The 21,652-nt window shown below is 35.8% G+C and overlaps 1 pseudogene; it reads left to right on the top strand.

Annotated features, from left to right (window-relative positions):
• The first annotated feature begins 8,075 nt into the window (after nt 1–8,075).
• The window catches only part of LOC107013411, a 54,557-nt pseudogene continuing 40,980 nt past the window's right edge, over nt 8,076–21,652 (top strand).

The raw sequence follows: 21,652 nt of genomic DNA, 5'->3' as shown, positions 1-21,652 counted from the left end.
TTAATATATATATATATATATATATATATATATATATATATATTGAGAATAAAACATAAGTTTTAAATAAAACATTTGAAATCCAAAGACTCTCCAAAACTGTCTATCTATAGAGCCTCTATAAAGACTAATGTCGAGACTAGACCCACAACACGTCAAAAAAAACTACTACTAACAACTCATAAAAGATAGAGTCTCCCGAAAGAAAGGAGGCCTAACTCAAAAGCTCACAAACAGATAGAGTTGATCTCAATGAAATTCCAGTTGACGATCTTTTGTACCTGAATCTGCATCATAAAAGATGTAAGTCAAATAACATCAGTACATTGAATGTATGACTATATAAGAGTATATAAAAATAACATAGTTGGATAACAAATAACTGAACTGAAAGGATTGCAATATAAAATTACATACCCAATATGTAAAAAAAATAAGGGAGTGAAATCATTTAACATTACAAATACTTGCTCATATTTGAACACAACATATTAAGTGATATGATAAAAAAATACTCCACTTTTAACTCTATTTGGAGATTTTCTAACCTGACAATAGCATATTCAAGAGCTATTCTGATAGCAATCGCTTCAACAATCATGATTATTTCAACATATTGCTAGAGTATATCATAAACTAAATAATCATTGCTAGAAAAGACTCTAAAAGCTGAACTTAGAAAATAACCATCTCTAGAGAAATTGTTCCCTCATCTGGGAAATTAATTAGTGCTATTTAACTGTAACCAAAAAGGGAACCTATTTAGAAATGGCCACCTCTTTACTTTTATATCCCTATTTTAATTACTAATTCTCGTTTATTGCTTGATACCATCAATGTACATATATATACTTTGATGATATCAAAGAGAAAGAAGAGTGATCTATTGACTACCTAGTGTTTTAGTTGTGTTCTATGACTTCATTGATATTGTTTCGAGATGAAGATACCTCAATCTGATTTCTTATTTGTTGTTGAAAATTGATCTCACAGTGTTATACTTGTTATGTTTTTTTTATAATATTACTCTATTTCATCATGTATTTGCAGCCTAGAGTGTTGCCCCGAAAGTCTTGTAACTCTTCATACGTTCTTCCAATTAAGAAGAGTCTGTTTGTGCACCTATCACTCATGAATATTCCTTTACTAATGAAAATGAATCCAAGACCAAATGTTGAGACCGAGGATACCTTCAACTTTAAAAATCGTATTTAACTATTGTATTTGTTAGCGGAAACGTGAAACTAAAGAACAAGGAAGAACAACAATATTTAACGTGGTTCTTCCTTGTTCTTTAGTTTCACGTTTCCGCTAACAATTGGTATCAGAGCAAGGTTCTGTCTGAGTATGCTCTGTGGTTGCAGCACAGTCTGAACTTCCACATCAGAAAAGAATTACTTTGGTTTTCTGTAGTTCCAAATACATTGTAGTAGAAAAGGAAGAACAAGTAAAAAAAAAATGAGTTCCATGAAGTTTGAAATTGATAGATTTAGTGGGCGCAACAACTTCAATATCTGGAAAATCCAGATGATAGCGTTACTGCGGAGGGAAGGTTCAATCCATGCTATTGACGGAAAGTACCCCGATAAGATATCGGATTCCGACAAAGAAAAGATTGAAGGAGATGCATTGAGTGCAATCCAATTGTCCCTTGCACCTAACGTACTTTGTGAAGTGAGTACAAGTACCGAAGAGACGGCCAAAGAGTTATGGGAAAAGCTGGAAGGGCTTTACCAGGACCAGTCAGTGACAACAAGGATGTTGTTACAACGGCGTCTTCATACATTTAAGATGGATTCAGGTACTTTGTTGCAAGACCATCTAGATGCGTTCAATAAACTTGTGATGGACTTACAAACTGCTGGAATTAAAAAGGACGAGGAGACACTTGCATGTTCTTTACTATTTTCATTGACTTCAAAATATCGTGATATTGAGAATTCAATGATGTATAGCAAACAACCTATTAAACTTGAGCAAGTGCGGCAAGCACTAAACTCTTGTGATGTGCGGATGCATTTTGAAGGAGACAAAAGTGACGAAGCTAGTGGACTCTTTGTAAGAGGTCGTACTAGCCAAAAGGGAAGGAGCAAATCGAAGTACAGATCAAAGTCTCGTGTGAACAAAAAGAATGCGGAGTGTTGGGGCTGTCACAAGAAGGGGCACTTTGAACGAGATTGCCCTATGTCGAAGTCCAAAGAAAAGGCGAGTGCATCCATTGTTGAGAAAGTACATGATAATGATGATGATTATGTACTAACAACATCATGCAATAATGGAGTCTATGACAACAAATGGATCTTAGACTCTGGTTGTACTCTGCATATGACATTCCGAAAAGATTGGTTCAGCAGCTATGAAACAAGCAGAGGAACTGTATTAATGGGCAATAATGCAACTTGTAAAATAGTTGGCATTGGTTCAGTTCATGTTCGCTGCCATGATGGAATCATGAGGACTATTACAGAAGTCCGTCATGTTCCTGATCTAAAGAAGAATTTGATCTCCCTGGGTACTTTAGATAAACAAGGCTATAAGTACATGAGTGAAGGAGGAACTATGAAAGTGACTAAAGGGTCTTTAGTCATGTTGAAGGCCAAGCTGGAGGATGGCCTCTACACACTTGCGGGAAGCACCATTATTGGCTCTGTAAATGCATCTACAGTGCAGTTATCTAATGATGACAAGGCAAAATTATGGCACATGAGACTAGGCCATATGAGCGCACGAGGATTGGAGATGTTGAGCAACCGCAACCTTTTGAATGGTGAGAAGATCAGCACACTTGAATTTTGTGAGCACTGCGTCTTAGGGAAGCAGAAAAAGGTCAGCTTCAGCACTGGCAAGCACAAGACGGGAGGGGTGCTAGACTACATCCATTCAGATTTATGGGGTCCCTCTAAGCTTCCATCAAAGGGAGGAAAGAGGTATCTTCTCACATTCATTGATGATTTTTCACGAAAGGTTTGGGTGCGTTTCCTGAAGACAAAAGGTGATGCTTTTGAAGCATTTAAAGAGTGGAAGATTTTGGTTGAAAATCAAATTGAGAGGAAAATCAAGTATCTTCGCACGGACAATGGCTTGGAGTTTTGCAGTGAAGAGTTCAATGATTTCTGCAAGGTTCATGGGATCGCAAGGCATAAGACGGTCAGGCACACACCACAGCAGAATGGAGTTGCCGAGAGAATGAACAGAACTCTTCTTGAGAAGGCTCGTTGTATGCTCTTACAAGCTAAGATGTCCAAAGTATTTTGGGCTGAAGCAGTTCATACTGCTTCTCATATTGTCAATCGGTCTCCAGCATCAGCGATTGACTTTAAGACTCCGAATGAGGTCTGGTCAGGTGAACCCTCTAACTATTCATACTTGCGAATATTTGGGTGTCCAACTTATTATCATGTTAATGAAGGTAAGCTTGAACCAAGGGCTAAAAAGGCCATATTCGTAGGGTATGTTGATGGAGTAAAAGGGTACAAACTATGGTGTTTGTCTTTACTCAAATTTGTAGTTAGTAGAGATGTTACCTTTGATGAATCCTCTATACTTGATCCTCGTAAAGTTTCTATGGAGTTATCTAGAAACGAGAACAACGAGCAGGTGGAGCTACCGGTGGAGCTTACCAAGAAACGGGATCAAGAGACTCAAAGTGATGAGTCAAAAGATGCAGAAGAACTTGCTTCCAATGAACCATACACAATTGCGAAGGGAAGGGACAAAAGGCGGATACGGAAACCGGAACGTCTTATAGAGCAAGAAAATCTGATTGCACAAGCGTTCGTAGCTGCAGAAGAAGAGATTAAGGATCTCGAGCCCTCTTCGTATATTGAAGCAACTTCTTGCAAAGATGCTGCACAATGGCAGTTGGCCATGATGGAAGAGATGGAGTCTCTTCACAGAAATGAGACATGGGTCTTAGTTAAAAGGCCAAAGGGGATGAGGACAGTTGGATGCAAATGGGTCTACAAAAAGAAAGAAGGTATTCCAGAAGTGGAAGCTGCTAGGTTCAAGGCGAGATTGGTTGCAAAGGGTTTCAGTCAGAAGGAGGGAATTGACTACAATGAGATCTTTTCTCCAGTCGTGAAACATAGCTCAATTCGCGTGCTGCTAGCATTGGTTGCACAATTTGATTTAGAGCTTCAACAGCTTGATGTCAAAACTGCTTTTTTACATGGTGATCTAGAAGAGACAATCTATATGGATCAGCCTGAAGGTTTCCTAGCTGAAGGAAAAGAAGACCATGTATGCCAACTGAAGAAGTCTTTGTATGGTTTGAAGCAATCCCCTAGACAGTGGTACAAGAGGTTTGATGCATTCATGACTACACATGGATTTTCGAGGAGTGCATTTGATAGTTGTGTGTATCACAAGAAGATGTCTGGTAACTCTATGATTTATCTTTTGTTGTATGTTGATGATATGCTTATTGCTGCTAACAACATCACAGAGATAAATATTTTGAAGAAACTGTTGAACAAGGAATTTGACATGAAGGATCTAGGAGTTGCAAAGAAAATCCTTGGAATGGAAATTTCAAGAGAAAATGGTGTTGTACATCTTTCTCAGAAGAGGTACATCCGAAAAGTTCTTGAAAGATTCAATATGGATATGAGCAAGCCTGTAAGTACACCTTTAGCTTCTCATTTCAAGCTTTCAGAGTTACAAATGCCTCAATCTATGGATGAGGTGGAGCATATGTCAAAGGTTCCTTATGCGAGTGCAGTTGGTAGCATTATGTATGCTATGGTATGCACACGTCCAGATATTGCCCAATCTGTAAGTGTAGTAAGCAAGTACATGGCAAATCCAGGAAAAAGGCATTGGGAAGCTGTCAAGTGGATATTGAGATATCTCAAAGGAGCTCCTGATGTTGGCCTAACCTTTCGGAAAAGTGAAGGTATTTCAATTCTCGGTTATGTTGATTCTGACTATGCAGGGGATCTTGATCGAAGGAGGTCCACAACTGGATACATCTTTACTCTCGTTGGCAGTGCCGTTAGTTGGAAATCGACTTTACAGTCGATTGTCGCTTTGTCTACAACAGAGGCAGAATATATGGCAGCAACGGAGGCAGTGAAAGAAGCTATCTGGTTGAAAGGTTTGGTGGCAGAATTGAGTTCAGCTCAGCTTAAATCAATTCTAAAATGTGATAGTCAAAGTGCTATTCATTTGATTAAAAATCAAAGATTTCATGAGCGCACCAAACACATTGATGTCAGATTTCATTTTATTCGAGATGTCGTAGAAAAGGGAGCTATCAAGGTTGAGAAGGTTATCACAGACGATAACGCTGCAGACATGTTGACCAAAATAGTCCCGCTTGCCAAGTTTGCACACTGCAAGGACTTGGCGGGAGTATGATGCAACTCTAAGAGAACAACTGCTAGGTGGAGCTGGTATGTTCAACAAAGGTTTGATTCTTCTTGTTTCTTACAATGGGATTGCCCAGTAAGCTTAGAAGTTTTGGCCGGAGTTGTTTATACGCATGCTTGGAACACAAACCAAGGTGGAGATTGAAAGAGTTGGTTTTGGTTCTTGTGGAATCAAACTAAATGGAAGATGAATTAATATGAATATTTGGTAGGAAGATAATTAGTACAAAATACAAGTCAAAGATTGTATCTTGGTAGGTGAAAGTTAGGCAAACCATAAAATGGTTTGCTATCTTAACCTTGACAATTTTGACACATAGTGATGTCATGGATGACATCAATAGGATGAATTTATTCCTATAAATAGGTAGCTCTTAATTCATTTTCAAATCATCCTTTCACTTGCCTTCTCACCTTCTAAGGCATTGTGTTCTCTCTCTTGTAGTATTTCACTTATATTCTTTGTATAGTGAAATAAATATTGGTGCAGTTGTTCTTTGGTGGACGTAGGATCATTTTGATCCGAACCACGTTAAATATTGTTGTTCTTCCTTGTTCTTTAGTTTCACGTTTCCGCTAACAGTATTTTTCACGTGTGAATTTTTGTGGGGTTTCAAAAGGTGTGAGTAGAAAATGAAGAGTTATGACTTTTATGAAGAGTTACGACTTTTCCTGAGAGTTGTGACTTTTATAAACAGTTGTTAATTTTTCTAAAAGTTGACTTATATGAAAAAATGTGACTTTTATGAAGATTTGCAAATTCTCCGAAGAGTTTTGACTTTTTTGAAGAGTTGTAGCTTTTTTGTAAGATTGTGATTTTTTCAAAGGATTGTAATATTTCTGCTTTGTAGTCTATAAATAAAGGGGTTTCCTCTTATTTTTTGAACAATGAGTTTCTTGACTTCTTCTTCGAATAAATCTAGTATTCTAAGTGTATGTTATTGTTGTTGAGTGGTTCGCTGAAACCATGGATTTAAATACAGATACACCGATGAGTAAGATAGTTCTATCCTAAAAGGATATATTCCACCAACCTCATAAACTTGAGGAAAATAATCTCCTTAAGGGGACACTTTGTATTCAGTGGACTCATTTTTTTCTTTGAAGATTTTCAAAAATTGTTTCTAATTTGTTTCAAGTTTAAAGTCGTTACTGGTTTTAAAGTTCTAATTTTGAAATTTTCTTTAAACTTTGTTGTTTCTTACCAATTTCTCAAAAGTTTTTGTTTTAAAGTATCTTAGGGTACATGATGAACAATAATAATATCATTTATGTTTCCCCACTGGTAATTTTGAAAGAGGAACGTAAATTCCTTATACAGACCATCATGGAATTGGAAACAAGACAGAGTATATGTCGGGATCGCTGCTAGTACATATTTAAGCACATTCTCTTTTCCCGCAATACTTGAATAATTTATTCTTCCATCCTTTTATTTTTTTCTTGACTCTCTCCTTTATGAACTCTAGCTTCTTTTTTTGAAACGTCCCACAACAACCGGTAAACACAAATACATAGCGGTGTCATTTATTTATCATTGTCCAAGAAACAATAATATCTCAATATTCTGCTCCGCTCTCACCTTTTTACTGAAGCATATTGCTGATTTATCTAGATTAACCATTTGCCAAGAGCTTTGATTATATTTCCTTAAAATACCGGCTACACATTTTGCATTTTGATCGTTAATTAAACATGATTTAAAGGAGTTATCAACAAAAAAATACGAATTACGCTTAGCCCATATCTTTTCAACTTTAGCCCTTAGATTTCATTCAATTGTTGATTCAATATAGATTGCTACACCTCCTACCACAAAATAAATAATCATTTTGATGCCCAATGATAAATTTGGTGAGATTTAAAGATTCTCTAAAACCCTAACTAGAATTTATATATAAGACAAATTATTTGACATTATACTAAAACCAAAAGGAAAAAACATCAAACAAAATTCAGCAAGTAAAGTCTTTTCTCCCCTTCCATTCACTCATTTTTGCTCATTCAATACTCTTTTTACTGTTACAGAACAGAGAAAAAGGTTCTCGTTTGATTCCTACATACATACATATATATATATATATATATATATATATATATGTATATATATATATATATATATATGTATATAGTGTCATTCAATTGTTCCTTTTTATTTGGGGTGTTTTTAGTGTTTCTTTTCAGGTGAAGTTTTGCTTTTTGTTCTTGAATTTTGGATTTTCACCTGATATAGGATCTTATGAGTGAAAATTACGGGTTTTGTTATTATCTGAAATAGGATTTATATATGTTCAATCAATTAATCAACTATGCCTCAATCTGAACCTAGTTGAATTTACTGGTAATGGTAAGATTTTTCTGTCTATTTTGCAGAACTCTGATGATTTTCTCCGATTTTCCAGTAATTTAGATCGGCTGTTTTGAGGTTCGATACCTGTTAGTTGTTAATAGTAAATTAATTTGTTTGATTTTTTTCTTTGTATGGTTGTTATCCATTAGCCATTGTATTCGATTGGATTCATAGATACACTATTTATATTAATTTTTTTATGTTTTTTTCTTGCGAGTATGAATGTTGTGTTTCTCTACTTCTTATTGTATTGATATTTTTGCATATTTGGTTGCAGGGTGATACTAGAAGAGTGTGATCTAGTGTTCAAGTTGTGTTCTACAACTTGGTTGTGCTTGATTGATATTGTCATCAAGATGAAAAGAAAAGCTTTAGCTGATGCTGGAACCATGCCGGTTTTCGGGAAAGAACATGTTTCAATCTGATTTCTTATTTATTGTTGAAAATTGATCTAACAGTTCAAATCTTGAACAAAATATTTCTTTTTTGTATTTTATTATTTTTCAAAGGAGGCATGTACATGATTATATAACTACAACTAAGTTACAATTTATGGAAAGAACTAATATCTTCCTATTTTACAAAGATTACCAAAATCGAGTTCCTATTTTAAAAGATGACAAATTATCTCTACAAGTTCTAAATATATCTCTACGCTCCCCCTCAAGTTGGTGCATAGATGTCAACTACTTCCAGATCGAATCTTGGGTAACTCTAATATCTTTCCATCCAACTTTTCCTTGATGAAAAGTCTGTCTACTTCTACATGCTTGGTATGATAGTGTTATACCGGATAGTGTGCAATATCACGTGCAGCCTTATTATCACAATGTAGTTGGATTGGTGCCTTAGGTGGATAACCCAAATCGTTAAGAGAAGTCTCAACCATAATGCTTCACATATTCCAAGTGTCATTCCCCGCCTCTGTACTTGACCAAGCAACAACATTTTGCTTATTGGATTCTCTGTTCAACAAGATTTCCTCTCACAAAAGAGACATATCCCGAAATAAACCATCTGTCATTGATAGCTCTAGTCCAGTAAACATTCGTATATACATTCATTACTAGAGGATCTGTACATTTTGTGAACAAAATCCCCTTTGCTGGAGCAGACTTGCAAGGTATGGTCTTGTGTGTGCTAGGTGCATCAATCTTCCTACAAGTCTCTGATATCTTCCTTTATAAACTGGGATTTTATCAGGTTCAACACTTAATTTCAGGCCTTCTTCAACAGGTGTATCAGTTGGTAGGCAAGCTGTCATGCCAGATTCCTTTAAAAATCTAAAGTATATTTTTTTGGAATAAAAAAATTCTTTTAGATGATCTAGACACTTCAATTCCAAGGAAAACCTTTAATGGACCAAGGTCCTTCATCTCAAATTGTTTAGATAGGTAGCTTTGGAGAGCTTTCCTTTCTTCAGAGTCATTTCCAGTCACCACCATGTCATCAACATATACAATTAGGGCAGTAATTTTATCTTGTTGTCTCTTCAAGAACAAAGTGTGATCGGTGTTGCTTTGAGTATAGCCAAATGCCTTCACAAATTTGGTGAATTTTCCAAACCACGCTCTTGGTGATTGTTTCAATCCATAAAGTGATTTCTTCAATCTGCATACTTCAGGATCATGTGGTCTCTGAATCCCGTACCCTGGAGGATAGTCCATATAGACTTCTTTAGACAGCTCACCATGGAGAAAAGTATTTTTCACATCAAATTGTTGTAGTGGCCAATCAAAAATTTGCAGCCAGGGATAATAACACTCAAACTGTGTTGCTTTTTGCAACAGGTGTAAATGTTTCGGTATAGACGATTCATAAGTCTGAGTATATTCCTTTGCCACCAACCTCGCTTTGAATCGTTCTATCATACCATCTGCTTTGTACTTGACTGTATACACCCATCAACATCCAACTATTTTCTTTCCTGATGGACAATCGACAAGTTCCCATATATTAATTTTTTTTCAAGAATTTCAACTAAGGCTTCCTTCACATTGTTAGGAAATGACTTGTTTGATTTCGACAAACGATGATTAGACACAAAATGGCTCAATGAGTATCTAGTCCTACCAGAAATTTCTAGTTCATAGGTAGGTTTAGAAAGACCTCATTGTGTCGTGGTGGTAGTTGTTTGACTGATTGTTGAAGTACAAAATGAGAAACATCCTGAGTTGGCGACGATTGATTTGTACATCAGTTGCTTGTTGGGTGAGGGGTTCATGTGATATTGGACTAACTTCCCCAATTTCTTAATTTCCAGTAGCAGCCAAATCTTCTTCATCAATTTCCTAATTTTCAGCAGTACCCAAATCTGATTCTACCATATCTTAGTTATGTCTCATTTCTTGATGTTCACCATCACATAAATTTGATTCATCTACAACTTGGTTACTAGGTGCAGAAAGTATCAATTTTTCATAATTTAGAGACAAAATATCCTTCACGTCCTCCCCTTGGAGTTTTGTTTCATTAGAAAAATGCATAGACTCTTCATGAAAAATAACATCCATTGTAACAAACATTCATTGAGCTGGAGGATGAAAACATTTGTACCCCTTTTGATGAGTAGTATATCCCAAGAAAACACACCGCAGTGCACGAGGGGATAGTTTGTCGCATTGATGCTTATGAAGATGTACAAATGTTACACAACCAAAAACACGAGGATTCAAAATTTGGGACTGCCAGTGCAATCACCACTTCAACAAGAGCCTGAGATGGTGTTTTAAAGTAAATTCAGCTAGAAGGCACTCAATTAATCAAATATGTTGCACAACTGAGTGCTTCTCCCCAATAACATTATCGCAGATGAGCTTTAATCAATAGAGCATGAACAAGTTCTAACAAATAATAATTTTTTCTTTCAGTTACCCCATTCTCTTGTGTTGTATTGGGACAAGTAGTTTGATGAGCTGTTCCATGTTTTTCTAAATATCGTTTAAGTTCACAGCTGGAATACTCTCCCATATTGTCACTACATAGAACTCTTACTTGGGCATTATATTGAGTACAAATCATTTTATGAAACTTTTGAAACAACAAATTCACTTCACTTGGAACTTCATCAAACACACCCAAGTCATTCTAGTACAAGCGTCTGTAAAAGTAACAAACCAAAGTGATCCACCTAACGTATTCACCTTGGATGGACCCCAAACACCTAAATGTTTTATCATAAAACGAATTGAACTTTTATTCTTTTTTGGTGAAAAAGACACACGGTAACTCTCTGAAAGTTTACATGTATCACAATGCAAATCAGAAAAATCAAATTTTGTCAATAAATTAGGAAACAATTTATTAAGATATCCAAAAGAAGCATGTCCCAATTGTCGCTGCCATAACCAAATATCATATTTCCTTGTTTTGTCCTCTCAACTAAACACATCAACCGGTAATGCTTGGCTCAACTGATCAGAATTTTTTGACTCCAAATCCAAGTAATACAACTTTTCTTGTCTAGTACCATAACCAATTTCTTCCTCGTTTGGATGTCCTTAAGCACACAATAGTCAGGCCAAAAAATCACAAAACAAGATATAGTTATGGTAATTTGAGAAACAGGCAAAATGTTACAATCCAACGATGGAACTACTAAGACACTGTCTAAATTCAAATTATTAATGAGAGACAAAGATTCTTCCCCAATGATAGGTGTCGAAGAACCATTAGCGGTGGAAATATACTTTTGTGACAATGGTTTAAGGGATGAAACTTGTCTAGAATCAAATGTCATGTGATCCGTAGCTCCGGAATCAATTATCCCTGTACAATTAGAAACAAGTGCAGATGAATTGAAAGCCTTACCATTGTTACCTCTCGTTGCTACCAAGGATGTGGATTGTCCAGCAACATCTTCCTTGGCATCTGTTTCTACAATTGCGAAGTGGAACTCTTGCTTGGATTTCTCTCTCTTAAATCACGGTTATGATCCCACCATTCTGGAAGTCCCACAATTCCAAAACATAAATCTTTTGTGTGCCCCATCTGATCACAATGAGTACACTTATAAGTGGACGTGTTGATACCCTTAGACCTCATTCGACCTGGTTGATTTAGAGAGAATTGACTTTGATTAGATCAATATTTGCTCACCATGACTGCTGATTCAGATTTTCAAGATCTACATTCACTATTGCATGCCGAGCAGATTCACAACATACCATTGAGTAGCGTTCTTCTAATTCTGGAACAGGATCCTTCCTCAAGATTTCCCCACGAATCTGTTCAAATTCACTATCCAAACCAGTAATAAAGATGTGCACCCTTTGTCTTTGAATAGACTTCCGGTAAGAACTGAAATCCTTCTCATTTTCCATGATCACCTTATTACGGTGATCCAACTCATAAAAAAATTCAATCAATTCCCCATAGTAGAAGAGAGAGATTTGTCAGTTTTGGCAGAAAAGGCTTTTTGATTCAAAGTGTAGACTTGTAGTTCATCTGTTCCATCATAGAAGGTTGTTGACAGAGCTTTCCAGATTTCTTGAGCAGTAGGTAAGCGAATATATCGCTTCATAATCTCAAGACATAGACATCAACATCCACCTCTTAACCTTTTGATTGTTAATGTACCATTTCTCATATCCTTCGTCTTTTTTAGTAGGTGGTTGTGTATTCCCACGAAGAAATGAGAGTTTCTCTTTTTTCAGCAATATGCATCTCTATGATTTGAGACCACACATCATAATTTGTTTCATTTAGAATAATTCTTGCATTGAAAGAGGAATTTTCAGATTGAATGATAATCGGGGTACAGTTAGAAGCATCTAATTTGCGCATGGCTCTATACCAAGTTCAAGTATTGAGTACTCTAAATCCAAAAACTATCTTCACTCTCTTTATTTCAAGCGATATATGGCATGTATAGCAGCCATGGTTGCTTTGCCCTCTCCCCAGCCAATGGCTTTTGGAGAGACAAACGTCAACCCTATACATGTCGTAAATATGCTTTTGCAATCAGCGGCAACCAATATTAATCTAGTGAGAAATCTCTCAAACCTGTCATTCTTTTAAATTGAGAACCCACAATGGTGTTTGACTCCAAAGACATAGAAATGTTTATCACGGAAAAGAATTTAAAATACGCTCTCGTTCTCAAATTTTCACATGGAAGGCATGAACTTCCTGATTTATGGAAAATATTGCCTCAACAATTAGGATTTAAGGGTGAATGTAACATTGGGTTATTAGAAAGTCGGCATGTGATGTTGTGGTTCACTTTGAAGGAAGATTACATTGCAATCTTTTTAGAACTAGTAGGTCGATTAAGTTCGTTGCTACTGTTATACCATTCAGAATCCAAAAGTGGACTCCCTCTTTTAGTCCTAGGGAAGAAACCTCCATTGCAATGGCATGAATTTCTTTCTCAAGTTTACCCTATCAATATTCTGCTCGTAATGTTCTGTTTTTAATGGCTTCAGTAGTTGAACAACCTCTTCATTTGGATCAAGCGACCTATGATAAAACACGACCTAGTACTGCACGGGTAAAAGTTGAGGTGAATCTTTTAAAGATTCTTCCAATAAGAATTAGAGTTCAATTAAATGATTTAGTTTCTGGCGAAATTACAAACATATGGCAATAAATCAGGTATGCTTATGTACCATATTATTGTAAGAGATGTAAGCATCAGGGGCATGGAGAAACTGATTGTCGAACTCTCACCAATGGTCAAGTTGATGCCATGGTCAGGGAAAATCATATTGAAGGAGAAAAAATCATATTGAAGGAGAAAAAATTCAATGAGATCTTGGTGATTATCTCAATGCTAAAAAAATTATTTAAATAAGCTAGAATTTGGTGAAAAGCATGATACTGTTAAAGATTTAGATGTAGTGCTGAAAAGAGTGGTGTTTAAGATCAAAATTTGGTGCGCCAAATTTCTGGCCACCGCCTAAGAAAAGCAATGTTAGACGACTATTCTTCAGGGAATCAAATGTTATCCTTAATTCATCAAAATGGTGAGTCTTCGTGGCAAAGTTGTAATTCAGATGATCGTGTTGGAGTTGAAGAGCAACTCATTGTGCAGTTACATCAGCAAAATAACAAATTCAAGGATTCACAATTTGCAAAAAAAAATTAATGAGGTAAGATGATGAAATTGTTGCTTAAAATAAATGTATGAGGCAAAGTGATAAGCACACTCCTGGGGAACTTCATGATGCTCTACAGGCGATAAAATCTGATGCGCAACTTGAGAATTTGACAATTGATGGAAAGGAAAAATTGCAGAATCTTAGTGTGGTAATTTGAAACCTTTTGGAAGCTATCTGTTTGCAAGTTGAAATTGAAAGTCAAGAGGTGAGAGGTGGGTGAATTAAATTTCCCTCCAGTCGATTTCCTACTCTGGTCAGTCTACTCACATTCACGTTAGTAAAATAGACAAACAGTAATGATAACTTGCAGTAAGTAAATAACACATAGTGTTTTTATACTAATTCGGATCACCGATGTGGTGCCTAGTCCAGTCCCCTTTGGTTATAAGGGTTTCTGTCAAAGCTTGTTGAAAACTTGGCTGTTACAAAATGTTACGATTACGAACCTGTCTCATGTGCAAATCAGGCCTTCTTCTTTGACACAACCTCTACCGGTATAACCTACACTCAGATCTTTCGTTCGCTTTTCTTTACAATTGTTCACTCAAAGGTGTACAAAGTTTTATGAAAGATAAAAGAAGATATACAATATAAGTTCAATTGAAGTGCGTATCTTCATCTGATGGACTGAGTCTTCTTTTATAAATAGTAGTGTCCGATGGTCTTTTAGCTTTAACAGGAAAACCCAAAGGAGTTTCCTTCAATCAAGGATTTGTAATGTTTCCTTGATTGAGAATGTTGGATCCTTAATTTAATATGCCTGAAAAATATTCTAATAAAGAGTCCTTTGTTGATTTTCTTATGATACTGTCTGCTGTCTTGAGCCTCCTGTTTTGCCGCTATCATCTTTACTGATCACCATAATCAGTGTGAATTGCTAGTTGTCCTATTTGATTCCCTGATGTTGTTTTCCTTTCTGGAATGATGACTGATTGAATCAATCTTTTAGATTGATTGTGTGTTGATCCATTTCTGTGGTTGCTGCAGATTGTAAGTATCACTCAGTCTTCTTGATGAAGCTTTCTTGTTTCCTCTTTTTATTCCTGCGATGTGGATCCAACTTTGTCATGATTCAATATTCCTTTTTCCTTCATAGTGTTGCATCTGTGATTTCCTTTCCTTTTGAGTTGCTTTACTTTATTTCATCATATCAATCAAGATATGCTTGATTGATTCTGTAAGCTCTTATTATTTCTTTCCTTTCTTTTTTTCCTTTTTCCTTCTTAGTGTTGCATCTGTGATTCCCTTTCCTTTTGAATTATTTTACTTGATTTCATCATATCAATCAAGATATACTTGATTGATTTTGGAAGCTCCTTTTCTTTTCTTTATTTGGTTGCTTTGAACATCAAGAAATACCTCTTTTTGATGTTTTTGCCTGCGAAGAGTATGAATAACCGTTTAAGTGTCATTTATCAAAATCAACTACATCTATGAAATTAACAATCTCCCCCTTTTGTGATAATGACAATTAATACACAATTTAGTGTAATACTATGGGAGACCATGGAACTTCCCTAATGTTTATGTATGTAGAATTTGTTGGGAATTGTAGCTCCACCTGTCTTCATGACTTCCATGTTGGGAATTGCAGCTCCCCTTGTCTTCATGACTTCCATGTTGTGTGGGCTCCCCTAGTATGAATAAGAATTATAGGAGCAAAAATCTCTCCCTTCGGCATAATTAAAAAGAAAAAAAACATGCAGGATAGTGATAAGACAGGAAATAATAGATTAAAATAGAGCAACACTTGTGAGGAAAAATGTTGTTAATACGCAGTCCAACAGACAGAGACAGAACTAGAGTAGGACTCTACTCTTGAGAGAATCAACTTGATGAATCAACTTGTTGACTGTAGAGATTCCTTTCTTTTACACATTGTGAAGAGTCTCCAAACTACGTTTATTATTGTCCCTGCATTGGTTTTGTTATGAGTATCAAAATTTTCTTTCTTTCTGCACATATGTCTAGAGCATCCACCTACATTCCCTTTGTGTAGGTTCTTTTGGTCTGCTCCTGAAAAACAAGTAGATTAATTTCTTTTTGGTACCCAAATAATTTTGGGTCCTTGAGGGTTAGGATTAACAACTTTTGATCTCCAAATCCATTAACCAGAAGAAAATTTTCTGCAGTTAAAAGATTTGTGACCAAAGTCACCACAAGTATAGAAAGAGAAACTAACAAAAATTTTAGCAGATAGAAAATGAGAATTAGATATAGATCTGTTGGAAATATATTTTTGAGATCTTCTCCTGTAATTGAGAGTAGATCTTTTGGATATGTTAGTGCTATGACTAGAAGATTTTCTGCTATTGTTCAACTGCATTTTTACGTCCTCCATGTTTTCTTCTAGTAAGTCGATTTCAGCCTGTCTTGCTTCAAGAAGAATTTGCCAATCTTTCTTTTTTTGAGCAATCTTATTGTATTCATTGATGATTTTTTGCAGTTCGTCAGTAACCATATCCAACGGTTCTTGTAAATCATCACAATATGGACAATTAAAAGATCTTACCTCACTTTTTTCAGCTAGTTCCATGAACATATGTTGGCAGTGTCATCATGATCATCTTCAGATGTTTCTCCTTGACTCCAGGCTTCCTCATTTCTTCGATTATTTTTCCTTCTTTGATCTAGACAGTTTTGTTTGAGATGTCATGGTTTTCCACAATAGTAGCAACGATCATCATTTCTTTTGAATTCATTGTTATTGAGTTCTAGTTGAGGTCTCTGTCTTCTTTGTTTGTTTGACTCCTCTATTTATGAGAGACATTCCTTCGCTTTGATATTCATCGACTTCCTTTCCAATGTCAGATGTCTCAGCTGTAAATGCCACAGTCTTCTTTTTATCATCCTTATTGTACCTATTAATACGATTCTGTTCATAGGACATTAAGTTGCCTCGAAGTTCATTGTATGTCATTTTCTGTAGATTTCCATCTTCAAAAGTGATAGTTTTAGTTTCCCAAGCTTTGGGATACTTCTAACGAGTTCTCTGACTTGTAGTGCATTTGAATACATCATTCCAAGAGATTTGAGTTCGCAGACGATTTTACTGAATCTCGAGAACATGGATTTAACATTTTCATCTTCAGCCATTTTGAACAACTCATATTCATTTACAAGTGAACTGATCCGAGCTTCTTTTACTTTAGTAGTCCATTCATAAGTCACTTCTAGTTTATCCCATATTTCTTTCCAGTTTCGCATGTTGATATTTTATCATATTCTTCTCCACTCACTGCACAATATAACAAACTTATAGCTCTAGAATTAGTTTGAATTACCTCTTGCTGTTCCTTAGTGATATCAAATGATTCAAGATCAAATGTCTTTTCAGTGCCATCTTTTTCAGTCAATCCTGGAATAGGCTTTGGTACCTTCTTGATTACTATCCATGCTTGATGATCATTTGAATAGACAAAGATTCTAAAGCTGTCTTTCCAGTGAGAATAATGTTGTCCATTAAATATGGTGGTCGGTGTGACGAATGTTCGTCTTGAAATAACGCGTCAGGGTTTGATAGTGTGCCACTGGATCTTTGCTCACGTGTGGTTAAACACTAAATCTGTGAGACCTTCTCGGATACCAATAGAAAGTCAAGAGGGAGGTGAATTAAAATTCCCTTTAGTCGACTTCCTACTCTGGTTAGTCGACTCAACTATACTTTTGTAAAACAGACAAACAATAATGATAACTTGCAGTAAGTAAATAACACAGATTGTTTTTTTACTAGTTCGGATCACCGATGTGGTGCCTAGTCTAGTCCCCTTGGTTATAAGGGTTTCCTTAAGAGCTTGTTGAGAACTTCGGTGTTACAGAATGTTATGATAAGAGCCCGTCTGATGTGCAAATTAGACCTTCTTCGTTGACACAACCTCTACGTGTATAACCTACACTCAGTATTGTTTTCTCTTTTTTTATCATTGTTCACTGAAAGGTGTACAGTGTTTTATGAAAGATAAAAGAAGATTTACAATATAAGTTCAAGTGAAGTGCATATCTTCAACTGATGGATTGAGTCTTCTTTTATATATGAGTAGTGTCCGATGGTCTTTTAACTCTAACAACAAAACCCAAGAGAGTTTCTTTCAATCAAGGATTTGTAATATTTCCTTGATTGAGAATTTTGGATCCTTAATTTAATCCTCCTTAAAAATATGCTAATGTACAATTCATTGTTGATCTTTTTGTGATACTGTCTGCTGTCTTGAGCCTTCTGTTTTGCCGCTGTCATCTTTTTTTATCACCATAATCAGTGTGAATTGTTTGTTGTCTTGATTGCATGATGTTGTTTTCCTTTTTGGAATGATGGTTGATTGAATCAATTTTTAAATTGATTGTGTGTTGATCCATTTCCATGGTTGCTGCAGATTGTGAGTCTCACTCAGTTTTCTTGGTGAAGCTTTCTTGTTTTTTCGTTTTATTCCTGCGATGTGGATCAAAATTTGTAATTATACAATATTTATTTTTCCTTCTTAGTGTTGCATTTGTGATTTTCTTTCCTTTTGAATTGCTTTACTTGATTTCATCATATCAATAAAGATATGCTTGATTGATTCTGGAAGATCTTATTATTTGTTTTCTTTCTTTGTTTCCTTTCGACTTTTTAGTGTTGCATCTATGATTCCCTTTCCTTTTTAATTGTTTTACTTGATTTTATCATATTAATAAAGATATACTTGATTGATTCTGGAAGCTCTTTTTCTTTTCTTTCTTTGGTTTCTTTGGGAATCAAGATATATCTCTTTTTTGATGTCTTTGGTTGCGAAGAGTATGAATAAACGTTTAAGTATATTTATCAAAATTGCATCTATTGAATTATCAGAAATTCTAGTTGTGATGAGAATGCAACTGGGAGTTAGAAGACAATTGCACAAAAAATCAATTTCTAAGTGTATTGTTTCCTTGGCAAGTCTAAGTAAAGCTCCACGTCTTGAAAAAAAGCAACAGGTAACTACTTGTAACAACCCTAAAAAAATGAATAGGATAAACACTTAAAGTGATTTATTTATTATTTTAAATCTGAAATTTTAAGGGCATAATGGTCCTTTCACTAAGCTAATTAGATCAGGTTTTTATTTAAATTAATAAGGAGTCCTAGTTTGACTAATTCCCAAACTAAAACTCCTATTATTTTACTACTCTCTCTCTCTCTCAATCTCTCTCACGTTTCATCACCTCTCTCACGTTTGTTTCTGCCAAAAAAACTTCAAGAACTGAAATAATATTAAGAGTTCTTCACACTTGAAGAACTCACATGAAATTTTAAGAAAACAAAGTAACCCAAAACGTTAAGGCAAAGAGAAGTTGTCCGTCGAGTGGTGTGGACGTTGAGGAAGCTTGGACTGATTTTGGAGAGGGTTTTGGGCAGCAACTTCGACGTTTGAACAATAAAATAAGATATGGGTTTCTTTCCCAAGTGACCCCTTAAGACTCAAGATATTCATTCCGAAAACTAGGATTGTTCCCCCTTTGCATGTCCCTGTCAATAGCTACCATTGAACTTTAGGTTGGGTATGTTTGCTGGTACAAAGTAGGGATGAAACGTGTTTTCGTGATGTTTATGTTAACGTATGCATGTTCGAAATTTTGTGAATAAAGATTATGTTGTTCAAAATCATGTGAAAAAGTGATGTGTGTGTGTATGTGTGGCAGTGAAGTTGGTCACTGTTTGGAAGTGTGCAAAGGCATATTAATTTTGTATTTTATGTGCTAAATTGTGCACAATGTGATGTTCATATGGTGTGTGAAGTTACAAATTTTGAGTGAAAATGCTTGACTAATGTAACTACTAAACTACACCTAATAATGCACTAAATGCTTGGTGAAAATGCCTTAAGAAACTAACATGAAAAGGTTGATGAAAGGAAGCTAAAAATTATGAAAAAATTTCCAGCTTAGTGTACTTTGAATTTTGTTCAAAAAGGGGGGTTGAAATATGGAAATTTAATTGTTTTAAAAGGGGTGAGGCCACCAGGCTTCGAACCTGTGACCTCACCCGCGTAATACCTTAATTTCGCAATGTAGAAAAAAAAGAAAAGGAAAAAGGGGTTGGGGGATTCGAAATGGGGTGTGCAGGTGAGTAAGGAGAGAGTAACAATTTTAAAAAATAAAATAAAATGGGGGTGTGGGGATCGAACCCATGACCTCCACGCAGCGAATAAAAGAAGAAAAAAATAAAAAAATAAAGAAAGGAAAATGTGAGGCGTGTGAATCGAACCCACGACCTCAAGGCTGGAAAGGAGGGGGCGAATTAAATAAGAAAAAATCAGGTGAGGCTGTGGGGGTTTGAACCCACCACCTCGCAGCCTCTAGAGAAATTAACAATAAAATGGGAGGCTGTGGGGGTTTGAACCCACCACCTCACGGCCTCTAGCTAAATTAACAACAAAATAAGGATGATGTGGGGATTCGAACCCACAACCTCCCAATGCCTTAGGAAAAAAGAATTAAAAAGATTTAAAGGATAAAATGAAAGAGGTTGTGGGGGTTCGAACCCATAACCCTTTGGCCAATTTTAGAGGAATCAAGTAGAAAATTTAAGGTAATATGTTAATGTTGGAGTTCGATCTAGAGTTTAAATGTTATGGAAATTTAAAATAAAATCAATGAAAAATTTAAATGTTATCCAAGTGATTTGAATTTGGGTTTCCTTGCCCAAACTTCGGTATTGATACATAAGTCATACGTGAACAAAATATCCAAGAAAAATGCCACCTACCACCTACTTAGATCGAAATCAAGATCTTGGCTTATATTCAAGATACATAAGTCTTGTACAACGTAATCTTAGGAATGTATGAATCACTTAACAAACTATGAACGAAGCCCCATGGCTTGTGTGTATAGACTCATAAGTCTAGCATACGTTCAAAAGTAAGTGAACCTAAGATGTATGTAATGAAATGATGAACCCTAGAAGGGTTAAGTATGAGTGTAGGATACACTAAATGGCCAAGTGCATTGCCATAAGATGAGATGAAATGAACAATGAAATGATGAAACCCTAGAAGGGTTAAGTAAGGGAGTGAAACACACTAAATGGCCAAATGCATTGGCATATGATGAAATGAACATTCACGTAATAAGAGGTGAGTAACTATGAAAAAGAAAAGGTGTTAATGATAAGGAATGTGGTGACAACATGATATAAGGCTAATGTAAATGATGAGAGCAGTTCAAATGAGTCTGAGTAAATGTTACAAAAACGTACTCACCTATGAGAGTGTAAGATAATGAAGAGACCAGTCTCTTTGAACACTCTAATACAAGTATTGAGCTTAACACCCTTAATACTAATGATGAGATGCGAAATCATCTAATGAGCTATGATGTCCTCATACTAGAAGCCAGCTTCCATGACGTATGAGTTGAATGAAATGGAACTTTATACTGAGCACCGATAGGCTAGCTATGAGCGGTGATGCCTTCTTTCGGGAAGGGCGGAGGTTCACGTAACTCTCATGAGATGATACTGTCCGGCATGTTGGGTATGGGTCTCCTTACATCTCCTAGTCTTCGATTCTATACAAACAATATAGGGATCTAGCGGGGTTAAATTCCCATGTATGCTAGCATGTTATGGGTCAGTTTGGCCGGTGATTCCATCTCTTTTCGGTGTGGGGGAGACACTGGATATCATGATGCTCACATGATCTATGTCGGTTAAAGTTAAAGTTCCCAATGAACGAATGAGGCCAACCTCAAATGATGCACATAATGAAATGAATGATAACAAAGGTGTTAGGATAGGATAATCAAAAGGTGAATTAGATTCAAGTAATGACATTATGTCATTCTTGGTCATTGCACAACGAACCTAATGAAAGTCT

The sequence above is a fragment of the Solanum pennellii genome, chromosome 3 (genome assembly GCF_001406875.1).
Source record: "Solanum pennellii chromosome 3, SPENNV200".
Taxonomy (NCBI): Eukaryota; Viridiplantae; Streptophyta; class Magnoliopsida; order Solanales; family Solanaceae; genus Solanum; species Solanum pennellii.
Note: the sequence above shows the minus strand (reverse complement) of the source record. Positions and strands in the feature narration are given on the sequence as shown.